We start from the raw sequence: 9,061 nt of genomic DNA, 5'->3' as shown, positions 1-9,061 counted from the left end.
CCTGGAGGAATGAATTTGGCTAATGGATTGTTGAATTTGCTAATTCTTTATTGTAGTATTGTAGGTTGTTAATTGAAGTGGTGCACGGGGCTGGTGAACAGGTGCTGGACGCTTGGAGACCTCCAGTAGAGGGAAGACACGACCTGATACCTGGCGAGTGGGTTTGGGTGAGGAAGATATACCCTGCCAGATGTTGCAACCCTGCTGGGAAGGACCATATCAAGTGCAACTGACTACCGACTCTGCCATCTGAGTGACAGGATGAGATCGCTGGATCTACGCATTGCGCTGACACCGAACCACTGCACCAGAGACTGAGTGAACATTATTATATTGTTACTGTTTCTGTGTTTGTTGAGCTTCCTGAGGGGGGGTGACAGTGTACCTGTTAAGTGTAAGGAGTTTTACTTTTATAAATGCGGATATGGAATCAATACTTTATCAGTCAGCCACAAATAATAATCAGAGCTCCTGTTGGGATTGTATTGCTATAAAAGATGCTCATGGGAGTAATCCCCCTTGATAGAGGTGATTATTTAGGTTTATTGGCATGGGTAAATAGCCCTGCTTTTAGTCTGAGTGTAACTCAGATGTATTAGAATGGAAATAACTGTATGCTCCTCGCTATAATCACAGTTTTAGGCCATTCTCTATTAGGGTGATAGACAGCTGTTTAGGTGAGCAAAGACTAAACAGTACTTGTATTCTAGACAATTATTAGTAAATTAATGACTTAGCAAAGCACATCTATGATGAAGAAAAATATATATCATAATTAGAATCCAGATGATTGGGGCATTGGTGCGTGGCTACAGTCTGTGCTAGGAACCTGGAGAGGGTCTCTGGTTCAATACATATTTGTGTGTCTGGTATTATTCGTTATAATCATACTGTTAATATCCTGCTTGAAAAACATGTGGACTAAAGCTGCTGCTTCTGTGCTAATTGTACGCCCTGAAGGGATCATGAAGGTCAAAAAATGATTTCATGGGAAAGGTTCTCTTATCTAGTGGCAGAACCTGATGGGTAGAACAATATAGTTTTAAGGGGGGGTTACCCTTGGGACTGATTCCCCTAGATGCACATTATTATTATGATTTGTTTGTTCATAATAAGATGTTTTGCAGGAACGGACCAAAGAGAAATTTTACAACTTCAGCTAGAATTGTTCTGCAAAACGGCACAGCTGAGGCAGTGGAACAATGTGTAGATTTTTCTAATAACTCTTCTGGTGAAAGACTTCAGGAAAAAGAAGTGGTGTTCACTCAGGTGGAGGGGGCCGTACCAAGGCTGCTGACCACTGCGACTGCTGTGAAAGTCACGGAAAGGGTGCCCTGAATTCATGCTTCCCACTGTAAAAAGGTCATAAACGAACTGAGCAAAGCGCAGGAGTGATGTCTCCACAGGGATAGATGGGGATCACATGCTTGGGACTGATGTGCCCAGCCTTTTTCCTTTTTATGTGGAAGCCTGTCACCACCCAGAAAGAGGAAGAATCTAAATGCGAAGCCTCTTTGTATACAAACTGGCTGAATGAAACTGATAATGAGGGGGATATGAGTAATTTGTGGTATAAACTTATAAATCATACTGTAAAGTTAAAGAAATGTAATGCATCTTGTTATGTATGTGCTTTAATGCCTCATTCTACAGCCTCACCCATTTCTCTCCTGGTTAGAATCACTGTTTGGGCCAGGGGGAATGTTTTTCTTTAAGTTACTAACACCGATTATAGTAGCTGTGATACTTGTCTTCCTGTTTTTGTGTTGCTGTACGACATATATTATTCCAATGCTTTGAAATATGGTAATGAATATGTTTGCACATCAGTATGTTCTGATAAGAACGCAAGAATCCGAAGTATGGGAGCCTCCTGGGAGTCCATATTGTAACACCCTCGCCTGGTGGTGAGGAGGAAGCGCCCCTAGGCGCTCGTAGTACCGCTGGGCATGCTGGGAGTGGTAGCCGGGGAGAGTCTGAGGGTCAGCAGGATGACCAGCGGCTGACCCTACCTGTGTAAATAATGTCCTAGTAATTCTTGTGCTCTGTGTAGTCCTGTAAAAGTATAGTGTGTTGTTAGGTAATTACCACCCTAAATATGTGTACGTGTTCCGTCAGTCTCCTCATGTGTGTGTAAATCTTGTGTTTGGTTTTGTGTGGTTGTAAACGAATAAAGCTAATGCTTGTTTGTTAATCGCGTCTCCACTTGTCCTTGTTCTGAAAAGAACCTGCAAACGCTACATTGGTGTCAGAAGTGGGCAGAATGGACAACTCGTGGCAGACACTACCTGATTCTGTTAAGCGCCGGCTGACGCTGGAAGAAACAGGACCCATCGGCAGCGCACATAGGGAGCCTGAGCAACTCCTGGGTGCGACAGGTGGCCACAGCCCTTACCAGGGGTATTCAATAGTGGTTCTGCCGGTAGAATTGGGGCGACTGGCCGCTACTCCTGGTCAGCGGGCACCCCAGATAGAGGATACTCTCCCTGCCGGAGCCGATCAGCGATTCCCACACCCATCGGCGCGGGTGCGACCAGATCGCTACAATGGGGAAGCGCCGTGGGAAATCTACGAGGCGCAGTTCCAGCTCGCGGCCCGGACGAATGGCTGGAGCCGGGCGGAGATGGAAGGAGTGGCCTGCCAGGTGCTCCTGGACGTCCCGGAGGAGGACAGAGGTGAATACACGGCGCTGGAGGCGGCTCTCCAGCTGCGTTTCGGTGTAGAGGAGGCGCCGGACTTGATGCGGGAAAGGCTGGCCCTGCGGCGGCGCCGACCAGGAGAGCGACTGGGCCCGGTTGCCGCTGATGTTGCGTTCCTCGCCCGCCGAGGATACCCAACTTTCCCCCGGGAGGCGCAGCGGGAGATGGCTCTCCAGGCCTTTCTCAAGGCCCTCTCACCCGAGGAGCTGCAGCTCCACGTGCAGCTGGCCGCGCCAACATCGCTGGAGCAGGCCTTGGCCCTTGCTACACGGGCTGAGGCCGTGTTTGGGGTGACTGGAAGTGCCAGCAGACGCAGTGCGCCCTGCCGGCTGACCGAGACGGCGACAGAGGAATCCAGCGAAGGGGAAGAGGAGCCAGCCCGGGCAGCGACCCCCGCGGAACAGCCCCGCACGCTGATTTGCAACCGCTGCGGGAAGAGGGGACACCGAGCCCGGTTCTGCCGGACACCCGAACCTCGCACTCCCCGATCGGCGTCGGGAAACGGGAATGGGGCGGCTCAGCGTGGGGAAGGCCGCCCCTCGAACACCTCAACCCCCGCTCCGAAGAGCGCTGTTAAGACTGGCGCCCCTCACGCCACCGTGGGGCGAGTCGGCTGTAGCCGGGGCCTGTACCTCCACAGCAAAATCGAGGACCAACCCTGCCTGGCCCTACTCGACACCGGTTCATCGGTAACCCTACTCCGGCCGGGCGTCCTCCCCGACACTGAGGGCACCAACCCCTCAGGATGGGAGGCCTCCAGCCTGCGGCTAAGGACCGTAACGGGACAGCTCGCTGCAGTCAGGGGGAAACAGGTGCTTGCCTTCCGTCTAGGCAGCAATGGTGCGCCACCCCTGCTACCTCGCACCCATCCAGGAGGACTGCATTCTGGGGCTGGACCTGGAGTGGGGGCCAGTTTGGACTTGGGCCGGCAGGAGTTGGTGTGGCAGGGAGAGTGACTTCACCTGGTGGAGGGCAGGGCCGTCGAAGGCCGAGGGACGCAGGCTTGCCAGAGTCGGGTGAAAAAGAGGCAGTGGCAGCGGCGGAGGCAGTGTCCCGACCCAGCGTGCTGGAAGCCGACGCGTGCTGTGATTCCTTTACGGAGCAGAAATTACAACCGAGGAGCCGAGAGATCATTTACGCATTTTGCGTCTGAATGGAAAACACAAACGACCATGACTTGGTCGGAATGACTTGCCTTTGACGCTTTTCAAATCGTTCTTTGTGCATGACGGCTGTGCCGCCTAGCAGATACAAATGGGTTGTACAACTTTGAACTAGCAAATGGAAGAGGGCTAAGCCCCCTCTCTTTTAGCCCAGGTTCGATCTGTCTCCCAGAATCACCAGGGCGCACGCACACACACACACACACACACACACACACACACACACACACACACACACACACACACACACACACACCCACCCACCAGTACCGTTGAAGTGCTCTGCTTCATTTCTAAGGGCAACTCAACATTCACTCCTACCCCGAGAAAAGAAAAGACCCTGTCCGCACAGCTGAAATAGCTCAGTTGGGAGAATGTTAGACTGAAGATCTAAAGGTCCCTGGTTTAATCCTGGGTTTTGGCATTTTGTTTCATCGCACCCTTTGCTTCTCTCTCCAGCGCCCCCTGCCTAAAGTGACGCTTCCCTTTCTCAGCCCGAAACGCAAGCGAGACACCAGCAGCAGACCCTGGAGGTTTCCATAGTGTAGCGGTTCCGTTACACCCTGCTACACTACGATGCCTGGATGTTTGCGAATTTGCTCCCTTGTGTTGGCTTGTCCCGCACTGGACAAACATGTATCAGCTTGTTCCCTTCTCCCACCCCTCTCTGTGTACAGTACAGCCTCCTGTCCTAACTGGAGAACCTCATCCAGCAGTGTTTGTAGACTCCTGTCCTGAGTGGAGGAGCTCACCCAGCTGTGTCTGGAGAGACGCCAGGGTATCAACTTGTTCCCCTCCCCCACCCCCTTCTGTGTAAAGTAGCGCCTCCTGTCCTGACTGGAGGATCTCACCCAGCTGTGTTTGGAGAGACGCCAGGGTATCAACTTGTTCCCCTCCCCCACCACCCTCTGTGTACAGTAGAGCCTCCTGTCCTGACTGGAGGAGCTCATCCAGCTGTGTCTAGAGAGGAGCCAGAGTATCAGCTTGTTCCACACCCCCACCGCTCTCTGTGTATAATAGTGCCTCCTGCCCTGACTGGAGGAGCTCATCCAGCTGTGCCTGGAGAGAAGCCAGGGTATCAACTTGTTCCCCCCTCCCACCCCTCTCTGTGTACAGAAGAGCCTCCTGTCCTTACTGGAGGAGCTCACCCAGCTGTGTCTGGAGAGAAGCCAGGGTATTGGCTTAATCCACACCCCCACCTCCACCCTTCTCTGTGTACAGTAGAGCCACCTGTCCTAATTGGAGGAGCTTGTAGGCAGGGTATCGACTTTAACAACAAGGCTGGGCAGTTTGTTCCCTTGTCCCAACCCTCTCTGTGTACAGTAGAGCCACCTGTGTTAACTGGAGGAGCTCATCCAGCTGTGTCGGGAGAGATGCCAGGGTATCGGCTTGTTCCACACCTCCACCCCTCTCTGTGTACAATAGAGCCTACTGTCCTCACTGGAGGAGCTCATCCAGCTGTGTCTGGAGAGAAGCCAGGGTATCAGCTTGTTCCGCACCCCACCTCTCTCTGTGTACAGTAGTGCCTTCTGTCCTGACTGGAGGAGCTCATCCAACTGTGTCTGGAGAGAAGCCAGGGTATCGGCTTAATCCACATCCCCACCCCTCTCTGTGTACAGTAGAGCCTACTGTCCTTACTGGAGGAGCTTGTAGGCATCCTCTCACGAGGCACCAATAAATGTAGGTGTCTTGTGCATTTACCGGGACAATTATTAATTGTAGCAGTATGTCACAAAATGATTCTTTGATGGTTATTAGAAGACCGACCCAGCGGGATAACTCAGCAACGCACACACACATGGATACTAATACACAGAAATACATTTATTATTACATAAAATGTGCATATCAACATAACAGATCTTATAGTGAGGGTTAGCAGAATACAAAAGGTATATATTCAATCACGAAGACTTACAAACCAAGAGGGACATACTTTCCGTATATCATTCATTTAGATCATTTTGTAAATGAACTTTGTTACAACTTGTATAATAGATACTCAAAAGCAAGTACATGATTCATAGGAATTCAATTGATATCAACTCAGAGTGAGGTAACAATTGAATTCTTGAGCTGTAATGCAGAATGTTGAATACTAGTCCGCTCTGTGGGGATTCAGATGTCCTGCGGAGGCAAAGAAGCAGAGGCAGGCTGTTGCTGCGTCCAATCGGCGCTCTTTGGCCCAGTGCCAGGCAGTGCTGGTTCGACGTGAGAGAAGGAGAAGGAGGAGAGAGATTTCTGTTGCGGTGCGCTGCTGATGCTCTCTGAAGACTGGTTAGTTAGTGTTGGCTTAAACTAACGAGAGTTTGCACACAGAAAAGTGACTGCAGATCCGAGAAAGTCACAATCTTTAGACAGGAAGAAGACTGGTTCGTTCCCGATGTAGCGCGAGTCCTGAATATATTCAGCTGTCCACAGCTCTGACTGTAGTTCACTCGTTGATCAGGTGAGCGTTCGCGGTGGGTTCACGAGGCTTGCTGCTGGGCTAACCTCGGGTGGATCCTTTGGTTACGTGCGGGCAACATCCGTTCTCGACTCTTAGAACAAGGAAAAGTCCTGGCACTCAGACACATTGGCCGTTATGTGACTGTCTGAGCTGAGTCTGAGGATGTCCAGGAGGAGCTGGAGTTTTACCTGGAGGAACTACGGTCGCTCATTGGTTGAAAGTTCCATGGGCATTCGAGAATCATTTTGTGACTTACTGCTACAATTAACAATTGGCCCAGTAAATGCACAAACCCCTACATTTATTGGTGCCTCGTGAGAGGATGCCTACATTTATTGGTGCCCAGTGTGAGTAACCATGCACTCTGACCTTGGGGTTGTAAACCACTTGGGATGAGACTCTCCCTTGGAATCTCCCAGACAGTGAGATTACCGTGGTTCAACAACGACATTCGCAATAAAATAAAAGATAGATCCATCGCATTCAAATCGGGGGACAAAGAGCTGTACAAGAAATCACGGTATGCATTACAGGAAGCCATAAAACGCGCCAAACGGAGCTACAGAGTGCGGCTTGAAACGCAGTGCGCTGACACCCGGAGGCTGTGGCAGGGATTACAGTCAATCACAGGCTACAAGGGCTGCAGCCAGGAGATTGACACGAACAACGCATCCCTGCCTGACTAGCTGAACCACTTCTATGCCCGCTTTGACGCTCTGAACACGGGCAATGCTGAGAAGACCCCAAGTGTGCAGGGCGAGTTTGTTCTGAAACTCTCAGAGCAGGACATGCAGAAGACTCTGAGCAGGGTGAAAATCCGTAAGGCTGCAGGGCCTGATGGGATACCACCTCGAGTCCTAAGGACATGTGCAGCCCAGCTGACCACAGTGTTTACGGACATCTTTAACTCCTCCCTGTCACAGTCCATGGTCCCCACCTGCTTTAAAAAAAACACTATTGTTCCAACCCCCAAAAAGACAAAAGTGACATGCCTGAATGATTACCGCCCAGTAGCATTAACATCTGTGGTGATGAAATGCCTGGAGAAGCTGGTGTTGTCACACATCAACTCCTCCATCACAGAGTCCCTGGACCCCTTGCAGTTCGCCTACCAGAACAACAGATCAGTGGATGATGCTGTCTTCCTGGCTCTGCATACAGCCTTGGAACACCTGGACACTAAGAACTCATATGTGAGAATGCTCTTTGTGGACTACAGTTCAGCATTCAATTCCATCATACCCAGTCAACTGGTGACAAAGCTCAGGGGATTAGGTCTGTGCAACTCTGTCTGCAACTGGCTGCTGGACTTTCTTATCGAGAAACCACAGGTGGTGCGGATAGGCAATAAAACATCAACTCCACTCACCCTGAGCACTGGAACCCCACAAGGCTGCTGTCTGAGTCCAAGGTTGTACTCCCTATTTACTCATGACTGCGCAGCAAGACACAGCAACAACCGCATCATAAAGTTTGCCGATGACACCACTATAATAGGACTGATCAGTGATGATGACAAGTCCACTTACAGGGATGAAGTTGTACAGCTGCTTAGGTGGTGTCATAGCAATAACCTGGACTTGAACATAAAGAAAACGAAAGAGCTAATAGTGGACTTTCGGAGACACAGGCCATACACTCACAGCCCACTCAGTATTGATGGAACGGAAGTGGAAACAGTCACCAGCTTTAGGTTTTTGGGAATTCACATCTCTAAAGATCTAACCTGGACTGTGAACACTGACTCTATCATGAAGAAGGCTCAGCAGCGCCTTTATTTCTTGAGGTGCCTCAAGCGATGCGGGATGCCAATACATGTGTTGGTGAACTTCTACCGCTGCACCATCGAGAGCGTCCTCACCAACGGGATCACTGTGTGGTATGGTAACACCTCTTCGCAAGAAAGAAAGGCACTGCAGAGAATGGTCAATATGGCCCAGAAGATCATCGGCTGTGGTCTCACCGATATTAAACAGCTCTATGAGGACCGCTGCCGTGATTCTGGCCATCACAGAGGACAGTCACCACCCCGGCATGAGCTCTTCACCCCACTGCCCTCAGGCAAGAGATATAAGAGCATACGGACACTTACCACTAGATTCTTCAATAGCTTCTATCCACAAGCAGTGAGACTGGCGAACACATTTAGCCATCCCCCTCGGACCACACCTACACCATCACCATCTACCTCTTTATGATTTCTTATCTATTGCACATCTCCAGTCATTGTTTACATGTCTGTATTGTTTACATTCAAACTGTCTACATGTTTACTTGCACATTGTCTATTGTTTGTTTGTACATTGTCTTGATGCACTGTTTGCACTTTGTCTTGTTTTTTACACTTGTTTTACAATCAAGAGACTTTCTGTAAGTAAGAATTCCATTGTACCAGTACCGGTTACATATGGCAATAAAGTTCAAGTTCAAGTTCAAAACACACCAGCAAGTCCACCTCTGAATGGCTTAAGAAAAACAAAATGAAGACTTTGGAGTGGCCTAGTCAAAGTCCTGACCTGAATCCGATTGAGATGTTGTGGCATGACCTTAAAAAAGCGGTTAAGGCTCGAAAACCCTCCAATGTGGCTGAATTACAACAATTCTGCAAAGATGAGTGGGCCAAAATTCCTCCACAGCTTTGTAAAAGACTCATTGCCAGTTATCGCAAACGCTTGATTGCAGTTGTTGCTTCTAAGGGTGGCCCAACCAGTTATTAGGTTTAACTAAATGTTATCCACAACTTCAAACAC

General features: G+C 49.9%; 1 non-coding gene across 1 annotated transcript; it reads left to right on the top strand.

The window, feature by feature from the left end:
• The first annotated feature begins 4,213 nt into the window (after positions 1 to 4,213).
• trnaf-gaa (transfer RNA phenylalanine (anticodon GAA)) lies at positions 4,214 to 4,286 on the top strand. The gene has a single exon. It is a non-coding gene; the product is annotated as a tRNA-Phe (tRNA).
• Positions 4,287 to 9,061: the final 4,775 nt, after the last annotated feature.

This window comes from Lepisosteus oculatus, chromosome 14, assembly GCF_040954835.1.
Source record: "Lepisosteus oculatus isolate fLepOcu1 chromosome 14, fLepOcu1.hap2, whole genome shotgun sequence".
In the NCBI taxonomy this organism is placed as follows: Eukaryota; Metazoa; Chordata; class Actinopteri; order Semionotiformes; family Lepisosteidae; genus Lepisosteus; species Lepisosteus oculatus.
Note: the sequence above shows the minus strand (reverse complement) of the source record. Positions and strands in the feature narration are given on the sequence as shown.